Source organism: Aethalodelphis obliquidens, unplaced genomic scaffold (genome assembly GCF_003676395.1).
Source record: "Aethalodelphis obliquidens isolate GAN/ISIS:26980383/991018 unplaced genomic scaffold, ASM367639v1 scaffold37, whole genome shotgun sequence".
In the NCBI taxonomy this organism is placed as follows: domain Eukaryota; kingdom Metazoa; phylum Chordata; class Mammalia; order Artiodactyla; family Delphinidae; genus Aethalodelphis; species Aethalodelphis obliquidens.
The window spans coordinates 17018411-17045618 of NW_020837981.1; the positions used below are offsets into that span (position 1 = coordinate 17018411).

Below are 27208 nucleotides of genomic sequence, written 5' to 3' on the forward strand. Positions count from 1 at the left end.
TATCATAGAATTCACCCTGTTTTATTAATTTTAATAACCTTTAAATTTTTTTATCATTTGCAAATGTAGTTTTTCTGTTAAATTTATTTCTAAGCACAGGTTTTATATTAGGCGGGGTTTAATTTTGAGATTTGATTTGAAATTGACTGATTTATGAAGGGTAAAGCGTAGCCATCACAGAGCCTCTTTGGGTTTATGGTCCGTACCTCTTCTGCATTCTCCCTTCATCTCTCCCTCCTACTCCTATGTTGCCTTAATAGCTTTCGGGAGGAATCATAAACTTCTATAAGAAAAGAAGACGAAGTACAAGCTCCAGGCTAACTGGTGACTCTGTCCTGTGATGGTCAGCAAAGATGACAGTATCTCTGAAGTGAACCAAGAGTCAGCTGACAGACACACTTAATGCATAAGTATGACGGTGAAGGTCTCTAAGAGTCACCTCTAGTCTAATGTGATGCTGCTCGCAGGCTAGGCACACTCCTTGGGAAGAAAGGAATCCTGGTCCCTAATGCATGAAGATCTACAATTACTACCAGCTGATGAACATTTTATTCATTTTCTTGTCTTCTTCCAACCCAGTCTCTTTGTGCCAGTTTTAAAAAATATATAAAGCACGAGAAACAATCTACAGGGATTTATGAAAAACACATTGCTTCTACTTATTTTTGCCTCAGTAACTGAGAAATCTAGATTGACTGAAGGTAGAAAAGCATATCTTTCCTTCTTCAGTATAGAATTTTCATACCTCATTTATGTCTAAGGAGAGGGAAGAATCTTTTTACTGATTCCCAAAACAGTGCGACAAAGATTTTCATATGAAATCGCTGGGGATAAAAATCTATACACTGAATAAAGACACAGACCTACTAGAGAATTGACTTGAGGATATGGGGAGGGGGAAGGGTAAGCTGTGACAAAATGAGAGAGAGGCATGGACATATATACACTACCAGACGTAAAATAGATAGCTAGTGGGAAGCAGCCGCATAGCACAGGGAGATCAGCTCGGTGCTTTGTGACCACCTAAAGGGGTGGGATAGGGAGGGTGAGATAGGGAGGGTGGGAGGGAGGGAGACGCAAGAGGGAAGAGATACGGGAACATATGTATAACTGATTCACTTTGTTATAAAGCAGAAACTAACACACCATTGTAAAGCAATTATACTCCAATAAAGATGTTAAAAAAAAATCTATACACTGATACAGCCTCTTGGACAATAAATCCTTGAGACGGAGGCAACTTTGCCTTCTAGCACAAGTTCTGCACAGCTTCACCTTTCTCCTTTGCCACTTGTCTTCTCCGATGAGACCATCCTCGCCTACTCCTCCTCATGGATAGAGCCTTAGTCTCCTTCTATTTTTAGACCTATTTTCTAGACACCATCTATACCTTACCCTGAAAAGGGACCTAAATATCATTTTTGTGGAAACTGTCAGGGTTAGGGTGAGCTCAATAAGCCTCTCTATCCTAACCAACACCTGAGGTGACTGACAGTTCACGTGACACCAGTCCTTCCCATCCTGTCCTCTTCTACATCTCTTTGAGCATTTTTAAGTACTATATTATTTACTCTTTTTCCTGGAAAGTAATAAGCCTCTGGAGAGGACTGGAGTGAGGAACATCTTTTTCAAGTGCCAAGGCACTTTGTACATATAATTTCATTTAAGACACAATAGTGACATTTTCCATGTTACAGACAAATAACTGAGGCTTAGAGAGGTCAGTAATTTCCCCACATTACATAGCTCACAAGTGACAGAGGTGGAGTTCAAAGCTATGTTTGTTTGTCTCAAAGCTGTTGTGCTTTCCATGACATCATGCAGCATCCGTTTTGTTAGGGCACCATCCCATACAGTCATCAGTTGCTAGTTAATGCTTACGATATTTCTATAGCAAATACCAAGCACTAGCTTTCTTTCATTTCAAGCATCATGTTTAAAACAATCTTAGATAACTTACAGAGTATAATACAGTTTTGGCAAGTAGAATTATGTGTGTTTCTTACTGCGATGGATAAATGTGCTAGACTTCACAGAAGATAATATTCCAAAGAACCTCTTCATTCATTCATTCATTCACTATTTAATAAGTGCATGCTTTATGCCAGACACTGGGGATGTATCTGTGAACGTAACAGGCAAAATTCCTTGCTGTTATGGAATGCCTTATTGGGGAAGACATAAACAAATAAATAAGTCAAATATATATTACGTTACATGGTGATAGTTTCTCTGGAGAACAATAAAATAAAGATAAAAATAAAACAATTTTAAGTAGAGGGGATCATGAAGGCCTTACCAAGGGGACATTTGAGTAAAGACTTGGCAGAGATGAGGAGGTTAGCCATGTGGACATCTGGGGGGAGACTGTTGCAGGCAGAGGGAACAAGTACAGAGGCCCTGAGGAAGGCGCCTGTCTGTAGTGAGCCAGGGAGAGAGTTGTGGGCGATGAGGTCAGTGAGAAGATATATAGATATATATATATATATATCTCTCAGATTCTGTAAGGCCTTGAGGCCATTGCAATGACCTTGCCTTTTACAATGAAGTAAATGGGGAAGCTGTTAGAGGGCTTTGAACAAAAATGTGACATGCTATGACTTATGTTTTGAAAGATCACTCTAGCTGACATTTTCAGATGGGGTGAGAGTGGAAGCCAATTAGGTGGCTACAGCTAAACCAGGCCAGGAACCATGGCTTGAGCCAGAGTGGTAGTAGTAGTGTTGTAGGAAGATGCCAGATTCTGGTTATATTTAGAACATGGAGTCTTCTAAACACAGGATTTGGTAATGGGTTGGAAGTGGACTTGAGAGAGATGGAGAAGCACCAAGGATGACTCCGAAGACCTGAGCGTGTCATGAACTGGGCTGAGAACATTAGGGGATGAATGGGTTTAGTGGGGACAGGTGAGGTGGAGATCAGGATGGTGGTTTTACGTATGTTAAGTTTGAGATGTCTGTTACTCCTTTAAGAGGTAACATTGAGTGAGTAGCCAATTGGATATATGAGTCTAGAATTCAGGGGAGAGGTCCAGGCTATGGGTATAAATTTGGAGTCATCTGCATATGTCTGTATTAGCAGTACTGATGAAATGACTAAAGACATAAATTTAGACACAAAAGAGAAGAGATCCAAGGACAAATTTCTGAGGCACTCCAACATTAAGATGTTGGTAAGATAAAAAGGAACCAGCTAAGGAAACTTCACAGGAGAGGCCGGTGAGGTAGGAATAAAGTCAGCGGTGACTTCTGTCCTTGAATTTACTGACAATAGCAAGTCAGGGAGGAGCAAGTGATCAACTGTGTCAAATATTGCTGATAGGTCAAGTAAGATGAGGATTGAGAATTGACATTAGAATTAGCAACATACAGTTCACTTGAGGGGAGCAGTTTCAGGGGAATTGTGGGGCAGAAAACTTTGGAGTGAGTTAAAGAGAGAGAATGAGATTAGTTGTATATCAGAGATTATAGACACCAGTGGAAATCACCAATATTATCATAACATATTACAGTATTGCAGCTAACTTTAAAGAGGCTTCATGTTCTTCCTTTTTTAAAGTGATGGCAGTTACCAGACCTGATGCAAGATCTTGCTATTGAACATTTTATAAAGTCACACATGTATTACTGTATCACAAATTTATGTTTCTAATACTGTGATAACTGTCAATAAAATTGAATTAATTTTAATCCTTTTTTTATGCATTTGAAAGCATTGTTCTGAGGGTCCAGAAAAATGCTAGTAGTCACTAGCACAAAAGCTTAAGAACCACCCCTGTTTTAGGGTCACTATCAAGATTTCTATAGATCTTTTCCTTCTCCTTTTACCCTTTACCAACACTGCCCATATTCCTATCCCACCACTCCCCCTTTTCTAATGACACCCACAAAATGGAATTTTAAAAAGTTTTCTATTTACCACAGATCCTACACTACCCTATTCCATATTTCCCCCTTAAAACTTTGCTTTGGAATATTATACTATGAAGTGATGCTTGCAAAGTGAAATGAATCTTTCAATAATTTTCAGGATGTCACATATAGAATATGTTCATAATATCTTGATTCAGTTAAATGCCTTGTGTTTCTCTCTCTTTTCTCTTATAGGCATTTATGAATGATTAAATTGTATTTTCATGCTACATATTATCTTAGAAAAGATAATTCCAACTAGCAATTAGTGCTATGCCCTAAAACTTTTTGAAGTTCATAACTACTTCTGTTTTCGCTGTAGGCTTTCGAATGAGGCAGATTGAAAAATCCAGTCAGACTTAGCTGGTATTTTCTCTACAACATCTGGTCTGTGAGCTAAATCTGTAGTGAAGCTTATATATCAAAATGGAGCTGACTGGGAAGTGACGTAGAAATGCAGAAATGCCCCATGATTTTTGAAGACGATTGGAAATAATTTTTTATGTTAATGTAATAGAACTAAAAATGAGCTGCTATATTTTAAATTTTAAACATTTTCATTATGAAAATGACTTTATTGTAATCAGTTTACTAAAAAGTAAAGTTAGCTGCAGAGATAAGGCTGAGAGCTTGAGGAGAGCAAGGAATGTATTTAGGGTATCTGCTAGAGGTGAATAAAAAGCTTTTCAAATAGCTACGAGGGTCAACTCATGAAGCCTACATACCTGGCTTGATGAGACTTAGGAAAGGAAATAAGTATAAACTCAGCATAGACTAGCCTTGAGATGATGCCAACCCATGCTGGGAAACTTGGACATAGGGATGTAGGTGTGGAGAGTTTATCCAATATTGAGGACTTGCGAAATGGCTTTCGTAGAAGATAGGGCCAAGAAAGGTAGCAGTTTGGGAGTATCAGCGAAGTGTCTCACTCTTGAGTTTCAGGCTGGATAGAGAGAAAAGTGAAACTAGGAAAAGAAAAATGGGCAAAGAAATTAGGAAGGGCTCAAGATATCAGAGAGAATGAGGGTGAAGTTCAGTTACATTGAGAGTAGAAGACATGGAATGGGGGGAATTAGGACACATAAGATTGTAGAGTGTTAAACCTGTAAGTAGCTTCAGAAATCACCTCCTTTACCACTTCATTTTCCAGATGATTCAGAGAGGTTAAGTCTCTTTCCAATATTGCAAACAACCAGGGGTAGAGTTCTTAGATCTCAGGGGACTGGACTCTCAATCTTTCCATGCTTTTTGTTCTCCTGATTCAGTTGCCCTGAAAGTGGAAAGAATGATAATCCTGACTCCTCTTAATAAAATAAATGAATTTAAGAAAGGTTTCATTATCTCCATTTAGCATGAAGATTGAAACAGGAATAAAAATAGAAATGCTATCTTGGTTTCTAGCTAGAGAGTTCCCTGAGTATCAATCCAGGCAGCTGTTGGTTGCTCTGGAAGTTTTCTCTGAGAATGCCATCATTATCACTGAAGATTTGGAAAAAGGAAATTCTACAGAGAGGAAGAAGTTTTGGAAAGAATAAAAAGGTCATCAGAGAGATATATCTACTGCATTAGGACACTGAGCCAACTTCTGCTGTAAGCCTTTTCCCTGAGTCTGTGGGTGTAATAGCAGCAGGCTGAACACAACAATTATGATTTTTTCAGTGTCTGCCCTGTGGACACCAGTGCTTAGCAGGACCTTTGCAGTAGTGCTGTGTGTGATTAAGACAGGAGGGTCTGTTGAAAGGCTATAGGGAAGAGATCATTCATTTTTACTGTATTTTCTTACCCTGAACAGAAGTATAGCTACTAGGACAAGTTAAATGATATCTGGCCTATAAAGGGTGCTTTCAAGAACCTCTCACTTCTTCACTAATATATCCTGAGCCTCAAGTCTTCGTTCTCCGTATCTTAATTTCCTTTGTTTGAGCCTCAAATCTTCGTTCTCCGTATCTTAATTTCCTTTGTTTGAGCACCCATGTTTGAAGGATCTCACAAAGGAAGAGTGTAAGAATCACAATTATGGTAATTTACCCCAGGGGTAGTAGGATAGAGAGGGTTTCTTTGTCAAATTTGGCTCTTGTGCTAGAATTTTAACATGTGTTATTGGCTCTGGGGATTATGTTCTGGTTCCGGCCGAGTGAAAGCTTGCTTTGCTTTTGTTTTCTGAAAGTATTTAATAAAATGGCAGGATTCGCTTACTTGCTTATCGAATTCTTTTGCCTGGGAAACGTGCAAATTCTGAACCCAGCTGCGCATTTGTGACAAAGAGATAGCTAATAATCTAAGCTATATGCTACTTTTTTAAAAAGCTTTTCAAATTTTTCTACAAGGGCAGAACTATCGTACACAAAGTTAAGCCTTTTAGAGACTGGGTTTAAATCTGCTTTCTATTAATAGCTTTCAGAAGCTTTTCTAAATAACCTTGAGGCACAGACAGTTTTTCTTGCAAGAAAGCAGGTGGAGGAAAAAAGATCTATGGTTTGTTAAACCTACCTGTTTCCAATAGATCAGTTGGGCCAATTAGAACATTTCTTTTCTTCATTTCTCTTTTATTCAATCTTCTCAAATGATATAGGAGGTAGAATAAACATTGGAGATTAATTTTCTAGAAGATAGTATTGCAGGCCAACAAGGACAAAGGATCAGAATTGTAGCGCTTGTGTGCCCAGGAACTGCTGTTTGCCCCTCCAGGCTGAAGCTGCCTCCCTCTTCACCGTGCTCCAGGCCCCAGATTCTAAATTTTATGAAACGCTTCAGAGGATCCCTGCCTCTCGCATCTTCTGGTTGTGTTTAGCCACATGTAGGTGTCACAAACACAAGTCCAGACAGCAGAAGGAGAGAAAGGGTGGGATTCCTATTTTTAATACCATAGACTGGGTGGCTTATACATAACAGAAAGTTATTTCTCACCGTTTTGGAAGGTGGGAAGTCCAATATCAGGGGGCCAGTATGATCCTGTTCTGATGAAGGCCCTCTCCCTGGTTCATAGCCCATGCCTTGTGTGTCCTCACACGGTAGAAGGAGCCAGGGATCTCTGTGGGTCTCTTTGACAAAGCACTAATCCCATGGAACCCTGGCCCTTAAATACCTCTTAGAGGCCCCACCCCCAATACCATCATTTTGGGGATTAGGATTTCAGCATATGGATTTGGGGGGGCTGCAAACATTCAGACCTTTGGACTCACTCCTTGTGTAACTTAGTAGTGGCTGCAGTCCTGGTGGCCATCTCCTATAGGCACATTTTTCAGCAGTTCCAGCAACTTTTATTTTTCCTTGTCCTTCTGCCATAGCGTGGTAATGACATCCTGCTGTTGCTGTCCCCAGGTGTTTCAACATCCTTGTTGGTTCCCTGTATTCTGCTAATACCTTTGCAAAAGTTTGCTCCATTAACTCTGTTGAGTCATCGCTTTTGAGTGTCATCTATTTCCGGCCAGAATCTAGACTGATAAGCACTCTGATAAGAGGTACTCTTGTACCTCTGATAAGCACTAAGGGCTAGGACCAGGTCTCTTTACCTTGTTCCAATATCCTTTCCACTTTCCCTGGGTGAAAAAACTTGCCATCTCCCTCCTTCAGGGTCAAACCTACATTTGTAAAACTTCTGGATCTACTTCTTCCAAGGTGTTTCTTCTTGTGTCTCATTTCTACTCTGGAAGTAACATATTCTCTTGTTTTAATGAATGAGCAAATAGCAAATTTAATATACGATGTTAATGAAAGGTTACATCTCACTTCTTTTTATCCACTTGGTGCAGCCAGATTGGGGTGGTGAGGGGACCCTTGATAAAGTGGGGCATCTGTTGACCATAAAAGGAAACATTAAACCAAAGTCTCCACAAAAGCTGATGGATAAGATCTTCCTGTTTGTTCTCTGTTGCTCCTCAGGAGATGGTGTGTCAGGAAATGTGTGATTGATACATGCCATGAATTTCATCTCCACAGCTAGGTTGCATTATGCCTTTTCCCCACTTTTCCCTTTCTAATGATCCCCCACTTCCCCTTGCTTTTACTACCACTTCTTTTTCTGAGGCAAAGCCATTGGGGTCTCTGATGCCTCTCACTTACTAAACCATTTCCTGAAAAAAAATGCAAACTCCCTTCATCCTGTAAGAGGGTAGGACCCTCCACTTGGTCTCCTAAGGGTTGGGAGTAAACACGACAGTGGTTACTGTTGAGCCTGTTGTGGGATCGGTTCTCAGGCTTCTCTGGGAGTGTGATTTATAGTGGCTGAATTCAGTCAAAGGCAATTAAGCACCCACTTTGGAAAAATACAGATGCATCTATTTTAAAAACAGCCTGGGTGCTGAGATTTCCTCTGCATGGGTGGAGAGCAACAGATAAAAATGATAAGAAGCGTTACTTTCTCCCTGAAATGATAGCACTATGCCTTGACTTTTTGCAGAGAACATTTTATTGGAGGGAAACTGACAACTCTTATCAGCTGCCTGCAAAGCTTGCCTCCTTCTTGCTAAGGAGTGGAACAATGTAATTGTTGTTTATTGCCTGGATGATTTGCAAAGATTCTCAGCTCAAACTCTGCAAGCCAAGAGTTGCTAAATCTGGAGATTTAGTTAGTTCTGGGTATCTAATGGTTTTCTGGAGTCCATACTGCTAACAAGAAGCAGGCAGTCCCTACTCATTCTTTAAGACTCAATTTAACTATCACTGCCACTGTGAAGACCCCACTCTGCTTCCAGAACACTCTCTGTCAGTGGTTTTCAAACCTTGGCAGGCTTTGGAATTATCTAGTGGGCTTTGCTTATTAAAACACAGAGTTCCAGACTCAGCCCCAGAATTTCATGATGCAGTAAGTCTGAAGTGGGACCGAAGAACGTGTATTGCTAAGAAGTTCCCAGGTGGTGCTGATTGCCACTGGTCCTCTGTTCCATATAAACCTGTGTCATGGCACTAACCACATATTGTCATTCTTCATGAGTCTGACTACATTGCTGATCATTCAAACTATAGGATGTATCTCTTCCCTAGTCACCTTCCACACACCTACAGCCCCACCCCAATGCACACACATATTATCGAATGAATGAATGAGTGAATATGCTTTCTAGGAGGCTTTCTTGAAATTACAAGAAAATGTAGTGCTAATTCTACTAAGTCCTTTCTACTCCGTGTACCTGGTATTATCATTACTTTAGGACTGACCATCCTACGGTTAGGTGTACAAGACAGCCACTGGCCTACACACTGCTCTTGTATACATTAGAAAAAGGGGGACTCTATGGGCAGACGCAGCTCGCCACATGCAGGAAGTAAAAAAGGCCAGCAAGTAAGAAAGTGTTTCTTCCTCCAGTTGTCAAGCACATTCGTAAAGTATGCAAAATGTAAAACCAAATGCCAGGACTCTGGGCTTATACAGTGTTCTTTCTATTCTTGGCAGCCTCTGCAAAATTCTTTGGAATGCTCTCTAAGTTAGACCTGAGAACCCTTTTCCTGCAGGGTATCAAATGGTTTTCCGGAGTCCATAGGGCAGTCCGTGTGACTGCCCTATGACCAGAATTACCAAACTTCGCCTGAGCAAATAGAAAATGCCCTGTTGTGGTTTTGCTAGAGAGAGACCCTTCAATCAGACCTCGCTGGTGGAGGTGAGGCACCATTGGTTCCAAGATTTGAAATCCTTCATCATCTGGGGGGGCAGGTGATGCTCATATCAGTAGCTAAGAAAGTCTTGTAACCTGGGATTTTCAAATTGCACAAGGGGAAGAATAATAGAAACTAAACTACAACTGGTGACAGAGCCCAGGTGAGCTGCCTAAGTCTTGCTCTTAGAGACCATAATTCCCATAGGTTAGTTGATTGTCTATCCATCCATCCATCCATCCAGTCATTCATCTATACATCTATCCATCCATCCATTTATCCATCAATGTTTACTTGGTGTTGACTCTATGTCAAGTTTTATAAGAGGCAATGAGCAATCCTGGAAGGAACATGGGCTTTGGAACCAGACCTGTTTCTAAAATCTGGCTCCCCAACTTCTTAGGTGCATGACCTTATGCAAGATGATTAACTTACTGAGATGGCATCTTCATCTGGGAAATAGGAATGATTTTATCACCCATGTTATGGGGTGATTGTGAGGAAATATACTGTGTATCTGTATAGTACCTACTGGGCTTGACATATATTGAATAATTAATAATCAATAGGTATTATCTAGAGGCATGATACAATGATGCCACAAAGTCATCATTTTTTTCTTATTCTATATTGATGATTTATGTACATAACATTTATTTTTCTGTCTTCTGTAGCACAGGACAGAATAAAATCAATCTTTTCAATGAAACAACACTCGGGTAGATTACAAAAGACCAAAGACATTTAGAAAGAGTTTCTTACTTTTCAGAGGTTAGCAGAAGTGTGTGTATTTATTTTTTGTTTACCGTGTATTATACAATGAGAAATTTGGAAAGACTTATAAAACTATGTACGTTATTGTGCTCTAATTTTTTCCAAAGCACATTTACATCTGTTATCTTGATACTTTTCCTAACTGATATCAGAGCTTATTACTCCCATTTTATATATAAGAAAGTTAGACATAATTACATTGTAAGCCAATGGCAGTGCTTAGGCTAGAATTCGTGGCTTCTGATTTCTAGTCCAGTAGCTTCTCTACTCTAAAACAAAAACCTTTAATAATCAGTCCCTGTGGAAAGGCCTTCAGCAATTTAAAAATTAAAAAAACAGAATAGAAACAAAAAGTAGCAGTTGAATTTGCCATGTGAATGTCTACCTGGGCTGTGATAGTTTCTCAGGAAATCAGTTAACATCTTTTAGGTCTGCTAACACATGGTAAATTTATATGGAATGTGTAGTAAACTCTTTGTGAAGGAACACTTCTGTTCCCATTCAACAGGTAAAAGGCCTTTGAGGAAACAGATTCAGAGAAGTTAACTTACTAGGCCAAGATAACATAGTGGTAAGTACTGATAGTATGCACATTAGGATAGCAATCCAAATTTGTCCTTCTGTTTACAATTTGATACAAGTTTAACTGGAGCCAAGTTTATGTATTTATGTTCACCCATTGACCATACATTTTGCACCAAGGGGTAAGCATTAACACTGTAAGCTATATGAACGATACCTTGTAGGACTGTGCAGCGCACAACCTGCTCTCCCGTATGTGGTAGCCTTGCCTTTCACTAAATGTTGTCACTTTTTTAGCTGTTTCTATGTTATCTTTTCCCCTCTTCAGTCACTGAGGAGATCTACAAAAAGAACCCATGATGCAGCAACCTTGATTTTAATATTAGTTTAAATAAACATAAGGCAAATTTAGGATAAAATGCAAATCATTGTTTACAAAATAATTCATATTTGTCTAGCTGCCAAAGAATGTGTGGTTATGCCTGATTCATAAAATCCAGTACTGAAATATACTAAGAAAAATCCATATTTTTCAAGTTTAATGATGGAAATACTTTATTTTATTTTTTTATTTTTTATTTTTTTGGCCATGCTGTGTGGCTTGTGGGATCTTAGTTCCCCAACCATGGATTGAACCCAGGCCCTCAGCAGTGAGAGTGCAGAGTCCTAACCACTGGACTGTCAGGGAATTCCTTGGAAATTTTTTATTTTAAATAAAAGCTTTATGTCTCGGTGAAGCTTGAATTATTGAATATCAGATGCTTCCATTCTATTGTTGACCACCATTTTAAGTTAGGAATTGAAATGTATATATGCAGAGAGGAAATAAAGCCAATACTTAATGAGCACTTACTGTGTGCCAATTTTGTTATAATCATTTATATCTGTAAACTTCTGCAATATTCTTAACAACTCTCTGAGGTGAGCTCTAGTATTATTTTGATTCTATAGCAGAGGAAATGGAGGCTCAGAGTTGTTGTTTATCCAAGGTCACACAGCTCTTCTGGCTGAGATTTGGACCCATGGATCTGTCTCTGGACCCTGTGCTCCTAATAACTATATTAATCAGAGGCTACAAACACCTTTGGCTAACTTAAAAAAAAAAACTTACACGGACTAATATTATCTTAGGAAGACATGCTACCAGTCATAAAACATGCCAGAAATACAATTTAGATGATACCTATTTGAAGATTCCAAGATGGAATTAAGTAGGAAACAGATGAAACTCTCTGAGTAGTATTTTTAATTTATTATTTTTATGAGGTAATGTGTCTTTGATGCTTAAATCTGTCATTAAAACAATCTGATTCATAACTAACTATGGTGTTTCAGTAAGACTTTTAAGAAAAGAGTCATTCTGGAAAAAACAGGATGTATGACTTTCTCTTGGGAAAGTATAGAAAAAAATACAATGCAGTCATCACATTTGATCACAATATGTAAAATCTTAAAATAAACCTCCTTGACTCATGTATTTGTTTCAGCTCTCTCATTTCAGAAGATTGGCAGTGAGCCTTTAGTAGGGAAGATTTTGTTTTTAATAATGTGGATTGTTGACAGGAGCACATTCAAAAACAATTAGTGATTTCCCTCTTCAAGACAGTTACTCCCCTGTGATATTGGAAATGATATCCTGGATTGATTTGTGTGTTGCTCACACAAAAGTTAGAACTTGAGAGAACTAGATTATTAGTGTCTCAGAGAAATGTACTGGGTCAAGTCTGTATTTAAGATAACTGAGGACAGACATGAATAAGAATTTCCTTTAGCTTTTGCTGATTGGTTTCTTTCTATACTTGGAATTGTCTCTCTCTTTTCTTTTTCTTTTTTTTTTTTTGCATTTAAAATTATTTTAAGTTTTTAACTGAAGTACAGTTGATGTACACTATTATATAAGATACAGGTATACAATATAATGATTCACAATTTTTAAAGGTTATACTTCACTTATAGGTATTATAAAATATTGGCTGTATTTCCCATGTTGTACAATATATCCTTATAGCTTATTTTATACATAATAGTTTGTACCTCTTAAATCTCTACCCCTATAGTGCCCTTTCCCCCTTCCCTCTCCCCACTAGAAACTACTAATTTGTTCTCTATATCTGTGAGTCTGCTTCTTTCTTGTTATATTCAGTAGTTTGTTGTATTTTTTAGATTTCACACATGAGTGATATCATACAGTATTTGTCTTTCTCTAACTGACTTCACTTAGCATAATGCCTTCCAAGTCCATCCATGGTGTGGCAAATGGCAAAATTCCATCCTTTTTTATGGCTGAGTAATATTCCATTGTATGTATGTACCACATCTTCTTTATCATCTGTTGATGGACACTTAAGTTGCTTCCATATCTTGGCAATTGAAAATAATGCTGCTATGAACATTGGGGTTCATGTATCTTTTTGAATTAGTGTTTTTGTTTCTTTCAGATGTATACCCAGGAGTGGAATTGCTGGGTCATATGATAGTTCTATTTTTAGTTTTTATAGACGCCTCCATACTGTTTTCCACAGTGTCTGCACCAATTTACATTCCCATGAACAGAGTAAAGGGGAATCCTTGTATATTGTTGGTGAAGTTGCTTCTTAATGGGCTCTATTTTCTCCAGTGGACGGTAAGGAAGTTAACTGGGAATTATAGTAATGATTCCAGGCCTTTGAAAACTAATTTAAGTTCTTCTGCAGAGGCATTTCAAAGGATACTCTGCATTCTGAATGTCTGTCTTGCTCTTTTGCTGGCTATTGGCTGTAAGATAGCTAACTGGAAAAGAACTTGTTTTTGTATCAGGCTTCCCAGAAAATTGTTGAAATTATACAATCGGTTATAATCTGGGACAATTTAAAAAATATTTAACAACCAGTAGGACATAAGTATTGACTAAGCAGAAGAGTCCCTGGCTGTGAACAGTGGGTACACCCATAGTGATTGCCACTCCAATTACAAATGAAAATGGACTTATGGGAAGGTCCTGAATTCCTCTGACAGTGGCAATGTCAACTTCGAATTAATTGACTTATCCATTCATTATGGCTTATTATTGCATAAGCAGTCAATCACAAGTACACACATACACAGAGTTACTTTTTTTCCGTTACTTATAAAATCTAAATTAGACCACTTCAATTAATCAAGCTAATCTTGTAAAATTTTTCTGCGAATCTCCACACTTGGACCTGCTTTCCTGCATTTTTTCCCCCATCCATTCTTTTTTTATTCATCCCTTTTTCAAAACACTTCAGGAAAGCCTGCATACTTTTCCTGTGTTTATACTATATAATTTTATATTATCTTAACATACTGGTAAATTCACCTTGTAGTATATCATTACAATTATTAAAATATCATTGTTTTCACATCATTTCATATGAATGCATCTTCTCCATTTGCTTTTATGCTTATGTTTTGGTATCTTCCTTCAGTACCTATCATAAGTCTTTATAGAAAGCCATTTAATAAATGTTTATTAATTGATTGCTAGTGAGTGAATAACTATTGACTGAGATCACTTGTATCACAGAGCAGAATATCTCTTTCTATGACTTTAAATGGCTGTATTATACATCAGTTGTTTAACTTCGGTATCACCAGCATCTAGCCTGGCTTAGAATGCATTTTTGATTTGATGCATACATAAATCTCTTACGATCTGTGTATAAACTGACCATTTTAAAACAGAGAACAGTCATTAGACAGTTCATATCTCAGTCAAAGGAAACTCAGAGATTTCATAAAGGTGTCCTTTCAGAATCAGAGAGCTGAGCTCAACCACAACCAAGAGGAATACCTGTTTCAGTTTATTTCCTTGCCATGAGCTTCCGACGGTTCATAACCGTTTTCTGTTTTAGCTACAGGAGCAGCTGAATGCCTTAGCCAGGGGAGCAATGTTCAATGTACAGAACTCCCCATACTGGAAAAAAACTTCCTTTTGTATTGGTGCTATGTCATGGTTGTCTTCCATTAAGTAACCCTTACAAAGACAAACAAAACAAGCAAAATAATCTAAAACAAAACACGACAAAGCAGATTAGAGGCAGCAGGGTAGAGTAGAAGAAAGGAAGAAATCATGGATTTGGTTTCAAGGCCTTTGACTGCCAAAGCTTTACTCGGTCATCCTGGACAAGTACTAACCTCTCTGGACCTTGCTGTCATCAAATGGAAAACAAAAGGGTATACCCTGAATCATCTTCAAGACCCCTTGTAGTCTAAAAAAAGGATTTACTTTGTGGATGCTACAGATGTGTTGCTTATGTCTTTTCTCTCTGAAGACTTGATTGTACCTCCTCATGAGCTGTTAAAATGGGGTATGTCTTAGCTTGAGTATAAAGGTGGCATCTGTCCCTTTTCAGACCTTCAGAACTCTTGTGTGCATCTGGGAAGCTTGGTCCCCTGCATAGTTTCAATTACAATGAGTATTCTTTTCATTTTGAATCTTAGCAAAGACTTCTGCCGCTGTATGACTGTGTGACAGCTGCTGTGCACCCCTCCAGTGGCAGCTGAAATGATTTCTGCACCTGTCTTGTGCTTAAAAATATTGGGGGGGAGGAAATAGCCTCAACATGCTGGAAAATATTGACTCATTTCCCACATTACGCTTAGCTGCTGTAAGTCACGGATTTGGGATGAGAAGCAAGCCAGCCAATTCATTAAGGGCACTGACTGCTTCCCTGTTGTATGTTCTGTTTATCTAAATGGCCCTGGGATGGGTCCAGGTTCACTGTCATTTGAGGCTGGGCTTGGAGATGGGACCTCTGAAAAATGTAAACAGCTTAGTCAGACCAGGTGAGATGAGCCCATCTCTTAATCCCTCTCCCGCCACTCCTCTAGATTGCTTTCAAGTTTAGTGTTACATGTTTCCCATGATAAGCTACATATTCTAAATAAAGCTTCAAGTAATCCAATTTTCTTTTTAGGAAAAAAAAAACATATTTAAGGATTAGTAAAAATGAATAAAAGGCAATAAAATAGAATAGTTAAGAACTTGGATTCAGGAATAAGAAAGACTTGAGTTTAAATTCCATTTCCTGTCCTTAGAAGTAGTAGTTTCCAGTAACACTAGAAGCACTAGTAGAAACAAAACAGAAACTGATCTTGAGCTTATGACTTCAAGTTTGTATGTTTCAGTTTCCCTATCTTGGAATATGAGTAAACAGTGCTTATCTCACGGGGTTGCTGTAGGAATTAAATATGTAAGGGAAGCATTTAGCATAGTGCCTCATAGTAAGCCTTTCAAAAGAGGTAGTTTTGTGTTTTTGTACTTTTTTTGAAAGCAAATATGGAAAAACTGACAGTGTCTTGTGGTGAATACTATGTAGCAGAGCAAAATGACTTGTATAGAAATAAGCATCCCATCTATTCAGAGGGAAGTTAGCATTCAGAGAGTTTATTGTTCAGGGACTATAAGTACCCAGATAGACAAATCAGGATTCAAATTCTAGCTCTTTGTGATTACACTTCAATTTCTTTCCTGTAAGATGGGTTAATAGCCAACTTACTGCACCATGCAAAATCTCTGAAAGCTCCTTCCATGCCCATCATTCAGAGCCCTCCCACGTTGCAGCTCAATATATGTTTTGTATGTGGCAATTAAGGCTGCTTATAATTCAAGAACGATTTTATAATTTATAGGATGACACTTTTATATTTCTAATGCTTCTTTTGCTATGTAGGGTCATTCACATAACTGTAAATGGTAAACATTTGTTGAAAATATATGAAATATATGAAGTGTAATGTTTTATGGTATGAACTGTGTCCCAAACCTCTTATGAATATTTTTGCAAGGGTAAGGGAATAAGAATCTATTGTTTAACATACTAGAGTTTCAGCACGACTCCCACAAGTGTGACGTTCATTTATTCACACATGAGTTCACTAAAGACATTTATTAAGCATATACTATATCTTAAATCCTGCCTTAAGCATGTTTGAAATACAAAAACAAACAAACAAACAAAAAACCCATGTAAGACATGTTTCCTCCCTGTTAAATTTCCCTGTAAGGAAGATACTATATCTTAGACATGACTAAATATAACACAAGTTAGAAAATAATAATGGCTATAGAAGTAAATAATTGTAATAGCAATAATAATAATTGCTACAATTGAAGTTGAGGGAGAAAGAAAAATACTTCCAGCTATAATAATCAGAAAATATTGATAGTTCATGAAAGAGTTGATTTTGGTCATAAAATATAAGATGAATTTGGCAAAAAAGGAATGTTCCAAGGAGAAGAAAAATGTAAACAAATGAGTGGTGGGCTTTGAGGGAGATGCTCAAAGAATGGTAAGTTGTGGTTTTATTGGAGCGCAGTGGTACAAGGGTAATTGCACGAGAGAAGTGGAAAGAGTAGGTTGAGCCCAGATTGAGACCAGTCCTGGGGAGGTGTTAGAAGTTTCTGAGCTGTGATGTGACAAGTTCACTATGCAATGTCTGGTTTGGGGGCCTGGATTCTGAACCACTCAGAAATGTAGTAAAATGCTTTTCCATTTCATAGTTTCAGTATCCATTCCTCTCTGCACACATTGTTAGAATCACACAGTATTTGAGAGAGAGAGATCTTTTTACGTGCATGTTGGGCATGCCGGCCTTGTCAAATTGGAGGCTGCCAGGGTCCAGCAAGCCTGCTGGATGTTCATTTTTGTACATTATGAGCATTTGATGTTCATTTTTGTACATTATGAGCATTTGAAATATACACAGTGGTACTCCAGTCATGTGTAATTCTATAGTCACTGCTGAACAACAGCAACAAAAAATTTAACCTAATAGGTCCTAATTTTTATATTGGATTTAGTAATTTTTAAAGGGAATGTTTACCATGGTATCTTCAGGAATGATAGTTTCTAAACAAATTTATTTTGAATTTGGCAAAATATACTGGAGTAAATAAAAATTACTTAAATATGACGATTCTGTTACATTACTGAGTGGCACCATTGAAAACCTTAGAAATATCATCAATATATATTATAATTTTTGCTAATCTCACACAATCTCTGATAATAAATTTGTATTTTTTGCAAGGCAATATGCTTTTTTTCTAGAGTGTCATAATCAAATAGCTTTAACAGAAAAGAAAAAAAAGCCACGATTTTAATTTATCTGAACTGGAATTATTTCTTTGATCTAAAAATTAATACAGGAATTAAGAGATCCACATTTGACATCTTCTCCTCCCCATTTCACAGAAAACATTTCACTGGGATATGTCCTAGACCATTTTGTGGTATGATTTATAGATTATCACTTAGTTTCTGGGAATTGCTTTACTTAATTTAAATAGTGGGATCCAAGCAATGAAGGGAGTAAATAACAGATTGTTGTTTAATATTTTCAATGTTGTCAGTTTGGGTGATTGCTTCTGTGGATTACTAGTCAAGGGTAGAACACCCCCCGTCATTGTGGTATTATTCCTGTAGATATAAATATTAGAAAGAAAATGAGCTGTGCTGTATCTTATGGTTAAGCTCCATAAATCAATGACTCAAATAAATAATGCATTCATCAAATCTTCCCAAGTAGAGCTCTGAGAGCCTTGAAAATAAGAATGGACTGGTAGTTGCAAAATATCACATATAGTAACAGTTCCACTCTTGGAAACTCAGCTCCGTGTTTTCTCACAAGTACATTTATCTTTTATTCTGTTCTTGATCTACATTTTTCCTAGACATTCTCTCATTCTTGTCCACTTCACTTGATGGCAAATACCTTCAGTCAATGCATTCAGTAAAGCTTTATAAAAACCTATGTTGCGTAAGGCACGATACCATCCAGTGCCTCAGAAATCAGTTCCTGCATTCTTTCTGATCACAGCCACCCAATGGGGCGTAACTTAAAAATCGCTGGAAGAGCCCTCTGCCTAAAATATACATCCCTCAGTTGTCCAGCTTGGTCTGATGTCAGGGACTGAAAATTTTTTCTTAAGGGATAGCGTATTTCATCAAATTAATCTATATTCTTCCTAAATTCATCAGGGTTTTAAAAAAATTAAAGACATTTAAAAAGAGAACATAAGAAAAAGATGAAACCAAGGGTGAGGAAGGTAGACCAAAAAGACGAGTTATAAATTTCTTAACATTTGTTAGAAGTGTTTGTCTCTTATTTTTTGGTATTTTTAGCAGGAGAGAGGTGGGGGAAGTGCAGGGGATGGCATTGGCAAGATCAGTTGCATGAATAACAATGTATTTTAAAATAAAGTTAATTAGAAGAAGCAGTAGTAGTCTCCCTTCCCCCATGGACTCTCATAAAGAGAACACTGTGTGATGTAGTGAAATAATAGTTTCAGTAATGTTCTAATAGTCAAAACAGCATCAGATGCCACCAATCTGTTTCTTAGAGTCCTTCAGTGTAAAGGAACCTTATAGCACAAGTCAATAACTGCAGCTCTACCAGAGACCCCATTAGAGAGTAATCGGAGAGTAACTGGGCCTCTGCGTCACAGCACTGTCCTGGGGCCATACCTCAGAGAGCTAAGGATTTAGGCATTAACACCTTGGTGTGAAGTAGTTTACCCAATTGTTTTTTTATACAGCTGCTAGAGTAGGGCAGGGTTTCTGGGAGCTGAAGGACAGGGACAGAGGGCTTTGCTGGTAAGGATAGCTGAGTAGGGGATTCAGGGCTGAAAACAAGGGCTACCGAAAAAAATGGTTACCTCAGTGTGCTCCTTAGACCTGGTTCTCTCCATGACCAGATTTTAAAAGTGCAAAATAATTTGAGATTGCATTATATTTACTGATGCAAAAAGAAAAAAAGAAAAGAGACAGGAGGACATTATTCACTAGCAATTCTTGAGTCTCCCATGAAGTTCATCAAGGACTTCCCAGGACAGGGATCCTTGGCCATTCTTTGAATAAAAGGGTTAAATCTGTGTGTGTACGGGTGAGGGAGGGGTGGAGGGACCACAATTAGAAATCTGTAGATTTACAACGACACTTCACAATACGGATGAATCTCATAAAAGATAATGTCACCAGAAAGAAGCAAGACTCAAAAGAGAGTACATTCTTTATGATTCCATTTATATAAAGTACCAAGCCCGATAAAGCTATCCTAATGCTGTTAGAGTTAACAGTAGTTGTTACCCTTGGAAATAGGGCTAGTGATTGGAGGAACCAGAGGGGCCTTTTGGAGTTCTGGGAATCTTCTATTTCTTGATCTGGTTGCAGAGAACACAGGAGTGCCCAATATCCATTTGGCTTGGATAACCTTGATAATACGTGCACTTTTCTCTGTGTATATTGTATGTCAACCATAATCTTTGTTTAAGCTATAGAAATGTCTCCCACGTAGTAGAATATTGCCAAACTAGTTATGCCTCTGCCATCCTTTCTCAAATTCCCAGCATGCAGGAGGGAAATTAGTCACTATTTCCAAAGAGCAAGGTAGTTATCATTGGGTTTTCAACTCCTTCCCTTGTTCACTTTCTTTCAGATTTACCCAACAGTTTTTTTTTTTCCCCCTACGCTGCTGTATTGAGATACGAAACTGCATTTAAATAGCATGTTTAACAGTTGATGCCATTGTCATCAAATAACACCTTATTACACAAAATACCTTGTCATGGGGATTTTTCAGTTCTATGCTTAGTGCTAACTGGAAGCCAGTGCCAATACTGAAAAATAAAGGGGTAGGGGATCAGGGTCTAGAAAGGCTTTTTAGGAGTTGTCTGGAAAAAAAAAAAAATCAGACTAGGAAAGAACATCTTGAAGGTATGTCATGGAAAGATCCAATATATTAGAATGGTATAGTCAGTTTTTAATTTCAGACAGTAATTTTTTTCTCATATGTGTTAAAGTATAAGAACAAAAGTCTAATAAGATTTTACACTTAAAAGTCATTAACTGATTAACTAAGGAATCCACATAACAGCTGTATGAGGTTTGTGTTAACTATCTACCACTTCACAGATCTTGTGTCATTTAGAAACTCTTACAGCTCTTTTCATCTCTGCTCTTTTCAAAAATCTTTAAAAAGAACTAATTATTATCATGTCTCCAGTGAAGGGTATGTATCAAATTTCTCTCCTGAAAAGAGAAAACTCAATGCTTTATGAACAAGTGACTTTCCAAAACCAGTCAAATAATTAAATGTCTTTCCTGGTGAAATGACTCCAAATTTCAAATATCCTTTGCCATCTGTTATGTTTTGTTTGCCTTGAGTAAAAACAAAAATCCACTTGCATGCCTGCATGTAGTAGGTGCTCAATAAATATCCATTGAAATCTTTTATTGTAACTTTTGGATAAATGGCTTTGAATAATTCAACCATTATTTCACACACTCAATTGAAATTTTTGAAAACATAAATAATATTGTGTTCCTTTCTTCCAAATGCCTAAATTATTTCCCACTAGAAGTGAATTAGGTGCTAAGTAATATAGACTATTTTATTTGCTCCAATAGTAATAGCATGATCCCTTTAGTACTGAGTGTTGGGGGGGATGTGATATGTCCATGTTTGGGGTACAAAAATGAAAAAAAAGAGAGACATACAGACAGACGTTAGAGCAGATTTTAAAGAGACATCTGAAAGGTAATGGAGTCAGTTCTTCAAGTAATGTTTATGAAAAGGAAATGATGCTGAATTATTAGAAAAGGACAATACTAAGATCAAAAATTTTTTGTTGTGGTTCTAAGCAAAATTGTTACAGAACAAAACTTAATATGACAATTCCATTAATGGATATTAATAGAGGGTTTTCAGATTTTTGGTAAGCCCTGTTTGAGTTTGATTTAATGACTTATTAATTAAGCTCCAGGAATATTTAATCATTTTCTATAGATTGCAGACTTCTTAATTTATATGGTTAATATGGGAACTTTCACTTTCCCATTCATATCAACTCATTGCATTGTGAAAACACATCATGAGAGAGATGAGAATAACTTATTACTTGCTGTGCCCACAAACATGTTATCTCAATTTATTCTGGAAATTGCCCTGAGATGTGAAGCACTGTTCCCAGTTTACAGATGAGGAAACTGACACGATGCCATGCTGCTAGTCTGATTCAAAGGCTGTAATATCTCTTCCATACCAGGAAATAAATGTAGTCTTCCGTGAACAGATTTCATTTGAATACCTGCAGGCCACATCTGTCTTGAACTGGTTCTGCAGGTATTCATCTGTGCACACTGATATGCTGATTTAATAAAAACCTAGATATAAAAACCTCTTCTTTTTTCTTCGTTTTTTTTCATTTGTTGGCCCTCTCTTTCACCCATACCCAGCTCACGCGGCTTGAATTCTGGCTGGCACGGTAGTGCAGTCAAGGCTGCAGCTGTTAGCATCCCCTCCTCCCATGCTCATCATGAGTTCTGCAAATGAGCCCTGCAGACTGGTATTGCGTTCTGCAGTTTATGTGACAAACAGCTTTTGTGGCCTTTGATTTTTCATATCACTCATAAATTCTGGCAGCAGACGGGCTGTTTGTCAGATTCACATTCCATACATTTGAAAGTAAAGAGTTGACGATTTCTGCATTGAAAGTGCAGAAATTTATTTGTATAAGGTTTATTTATAAATTTTACTTAAAACTACTTTGCGAGGAACCTAGGATATTCTCTTGGTCCTGCCTAACTGCAAATTATTTCTATCCTTGTGCCATAAATCTTGATAATACGTCTTTTAAAATGTGCCTGAGAGATGTATTTCGTGTTTAGAGTGCTGGATTTTAGTGAGTCAAATTGTGCTTGGGCAGTATGTTTGCCTCTTCACGTTCTGTGTAACACTGTAGGAAAATGGAGACTTCAGTCATTCAGCTGCAGGCTCTAAGAAAGCCTGTTGTAACTGTGCATTTTAATTAACCGAATCAGCTGAGGAAATGTTGTCCCTCTACTGTGGTGTAGCTGTCTGCCTTGTAACGTACATCCCTGGATAAACAGAGGACTTCTATTTCTTAAACTGCCTTTCCCCCATAGTCTTTAGGAGTGTTGGGCTTTTTCTTTTTTCTTAAATTACAGGTGGAGAAGGTTTAATTAACTCTAAAATGATTCTCCAGGAAACTCAGTTGCATTTTTTACAACACTTTGCACTACAGTATAGTTACTGCAGGATGCGTGTTGTGATTGGAGCACACAGAAACATTTATAAACTTAAATCTGTTTTGTCATATTACCAGAGATGGCATCTGCACTTGGATACAGTTGAAATACAGTTGAAGATCACATAGTTTGTGTTTTTTTTTTTTTAAACTAATCAGTGGGCTACTGTGAACTGAGCCAACAAAATGGGAATAATTTAACCATTGATTATTTCTGCACAACACACTGCTGGATGTTAAAACTGAGTTGAGTATGAGGAGGTAGTTGTGGTTCAAAGAGTTACATGCAAATTTGACTTCTGGAAGTATAATTTGTGAGCCTGGCATTGAAAACTGCTGAATACATCCTGCTGGAAACTTCTTGCCTATGTGATTGGTTATAGGTTAGTTAAGCACTGAGTTCCTTTCATTCAGCTGTTAACCACACAGAATTTCTTGAATCTATAGTAGATTAGTGCCAGTTTCAGAACAGTGGTATTTCATCTTGTCAAACTATATGCCATGGAGCCCAGGGCCCTCTACCTGAGCTAGACCAAGCAGATTCCAATACTGAAGATTAAAAATAAAACCAGAACTCGACCACTTCTTATGTTTCTTTCTTTTAAATAAGAATGGAAACAAAAAATTTTCTTTTTAAAATTAAAGTAACCACTGGGTATATCTTAAGCAAGAGAGATATAGATTAGAGGTAAAAACTGATGCAGTGTTTATAGTAAAACCCTGAAACGGATAACTAAGAGAGGGACTAAGGAATGCAGTCCTTGGAAGATCATTAAAAATACAATTAAATTAGCTTAGAGTTTGAAATAGAAGGTAAGAAAATGGACTGCAAGGTTCTCAAAAACCCTCATAGCTACAAGTTTTATGACTAAATGAAGGTTTCATTTCAATTCTCGTATTATTACATATGTTCCAAAGATGAATCTGCTCCATTGATGGCAAAGATTACCACAGTCCAGAGTCTGAGTGATACCTCACATTTAAAGGAATACTTGGATGTTCTACACATCTGCCCTGCCTTTACAAATCACGATTAAAATGTGACTTAAAAATATATTCAGGGGGGATGTAACTTCTATTTCTGAAATTAAACTACGGTTTACAAAATTATAGTTCTTCATTTATAGAACTAAAAAAAGCTATTGAATACAAATAGATTTTTGACTCCCTTTTAAATCAGATTATTAGACTGTGTCATCTTAATTATTGCTTTTCTAAGAGGAAAAAAAAAAAAAAAACATTAGTATTTTCCTCTTAACCCAGCCAGTAGGTGCATAGTCAAGTATAGTATAGATTGACTTATCAATAAAGTTGGATAGAGGGAAAAATTGAAAGATATTTTAAGTGGTGATGAGAGAGAGAAAAAAAATTCAGTGAAAAGGAGTAAGAGGATGGACAGAAGGTAGGAAAGGAGAGACCCAGCAAACGGCAGACACTTCAATCCTCTATAATCAATTGTTCCTTCTGCAAAATCAGTGTTCAGGAGGTAAACAAATAACGAGCATTTCTAATTGTCAACTTCTTAGTATTTGATGTTTGAAACGTTCAGTAGAATAGTTACTTTGAAAATGTATATAATCAGAAAGCCAAAGACCTGTGACTTGGTCTCTGTGATAGTGTAGGGTAGCCACTTTGGGAAGGGAGGAGAGGCCTGGGAGTGTCTCTAAAGCAGAAGCCTTGTGGCACTAGGCATGGGATGAGAAGACATGAAGCTAAAGAGGAAAGGACCTTTCCCGAGAGGCAGTGAACGAGGAGCAGTCACAGATATATGGCTTCTACAACAAAAGCTGACTACCCAACCTTCGCTGAAATCAAGATGTATTCATTCTTTGAATGAAATGTTCTTTCTTTGTCCCACATTTTTTTTTAGCTCTTAGTAACTTTAACATGCCAGCTAAAATGGTCATACCCTTGGTTACTGTCAAAGAAAAATTGTTGTTAGATTATTCACAACATAGAAGCAACTTAAATCTGAACATGATTCTTAGAAACCATATTTTGTAAGAATAATTTTTGAAACCAGTTTACTGATAAATGAGAAAACTTTATATGTGAGAAAGTACATATAAAATAAAAACAAAAAATGTACATACAGACTATATAAATAAAAGGTTGACAGTAGGGCTTCCCTGGTGGTGCAGTGGTTGAGAGTCCACCTGCCGATGCAGGGGACGCAGGTTCGTGCCCCGGTCAGGGAAGATCCCACATGCCGCGGAGCGGCTGGGCCCGTGAACCATGGCCGCTGAGCCTGCGCGTCCGGAGCCTGTGCTCCGCAACGGGAGAGGCCACAGCAGTGAGAGGCCCGCGTACCGAAAAAAAAAAAAAAAAAAAAAAAAAGGTTGACAATAACCTTATAATAATTAACAGAAAATCAGTTCAACAGACATCTACTATGAATAAAAGTCTATAACCAATCACCACTGGATGGAAGAAGAGATGGTCCCTTTCCTCAAAAAGGGTATGAAAACACATTAATAACTCTCACATAAGGCAGCCTGTGATATTGTCTCCAGTAGACATACAAAATATCATGGAAAACAGGGAAGGGCAAGCAAGATTAAGAAGACTTCTAGAATGAGTAGAATTTGAGTTGGATCTGTTATAAGAAGACTCAGAGATTGACAGGAGGACTTGGGAGAGGAAAGCCATTTCTCACAAAGGAAATAGCTTGAGCAAAAGCACAGAGGTAGGAAAGCACTTCAATAACTGGCCAGTGTTAGAGCATGGGGAATAATGTGGAAATAAAGGTAGGGATGTAGTTGGGCTTTGATGGGAGGTTTAGGATTTTGGTCTTATGTACCACATTACTCTTCAGTATTAATCACGTGCCCAGTTGCCCCTGAGCTTATGGCAGTTAAGATTCTATTTCTTGAAAGTCTGCCAGATATCTGTTTGTTATTCCATGTAAAAATAGATAGTGGAATACAGCTATTAAAGCATTCTGTTATACTGAAATTTTTAGCAATTAGAGCTAATAAAGGGAAGGAGAAAGTTACGATTATGTGCCAAGCTTTATACTAAGTGATGTCATCTAAGTCATCTTATTTAATCATCTAGGAACTTTATGAGTATTAAATTAAATAATTAAATTAAATAATATATGCAATGTGCCAAAACAAAGTACATAAAAATATTCAAGAAATGCTGATTCTTGGCCCTGTTGTGACAATCCTGTGATGATTATATTATTTTACACATTTTTATTTTTAAGATGAAGAAGCTAACACTCAAGATTTTGCAGTTATTAAGTCCCAGAACCAGAATTCAAACTGTTTCATCCTGGTTCCATAGCCCACGTTTTTTATTATATACAATATTGTCTCTCCGTGGAGAAAAACTAAGGAGAAAGCCTGTGTATAATGGTAATTCACTGAAGAGATTTCTCAAATTATAGTTTACTGAATGAAACATGGATTATTTGTCCTGCCTTCGTTCCTTTGGGAAGACCCAACTTCATGTTTGAGAAAAATATAGAGGTTTCTATGTAGGATAATTTCAGAGGTGCTTGCAAAGCACTTTTGCCCTCGAAGCATAACCCCTGCTCTCAGTATATGACTTTCTCACCTTTAGCAAAAGGTTTTTACCCCATTTAGGTGTAAGTGTCCTTGGAATCGATAATGATGCTAGTTGAGATCTGGGGATACATATTGGGTAAGGAGTAAGGAACCAAGAGAGCCCTAGGTAGCACTGGATGGAGGAATTTCAGTGTGGATAATTCTAAGTGGAGAAAAGGCATGGGAGTGGAGGCAGGGAAGACAGAAGGCACACATCCCAGACTTGACTAGATTGCACTCTAGAGACAAACCCAGTCCGTTTGTCTGATCAATCCAATCACAAAACTGATGAATTACCCTGTGACTTTCTGACAGGATCAAAATTTGAGTGGGGAGTCTAGAAAAGCAGGCAAAGTGATACAACAAAAGCATTGGGAAAAGATCTGCAGGCAGAAAACAAAACAAAACAACTAAAAAACAAACAAAAGAAACCTCCGTGTTAGAAGTGGGAAAATGTAAGAAACGTGAAGCTTAAATTTGAGACTATGATGGGAAACGTGGAGGGTAAAACAGATGTCAGGAAAGTGAAATACAGGATGTTCATTATTTAGTATTATTTTTAAGATTAAGAAATAAATAACATGATCTTTAGACTCTATTTTTTTTTTTGTCTATCTTGACCTTTTCTTTTTAATTTATAGCTAGCTTAATGGTTTTGCATTTCAGTGTAAACTAAGACCCCACACATCTCTGTGTGTTCAACCATAAAAACAACCAAAGTGAAGCCCATAAAAATATGTAGATTTTTACATTTTACTCCTCAGTCCTCCTTGTAAAAGTCCATAGGGCTAAGTGCATGTTGC

At 37.6% G+C, this 27208-nt stretch overlaps 2 protein-coding genes across 4 annotated transcripts in view; one reads left to right on the forward strand and one right to left on the reverse strand.

Annotated features, from left to right (window-relative positions):
* Positions 1 to 27208, forward strand: part of CTNNA3 (catenin alpha 3) — a 1595169-nt gene that overhangs the window by 659273 nt on the left and 908688 nt on the right. The gene's annotated exons all lie outside the window — the stretch shown is intronic.
* Positions 1 to 27208, reverse strand: part of LRRTM3 (leucine rich repeat transmembrane neuronal 3) — a 181380-nt gene that overhangs the window by 144592 nt on the left and 9580 nt on the right. The window lies entirely within an intron of this gene.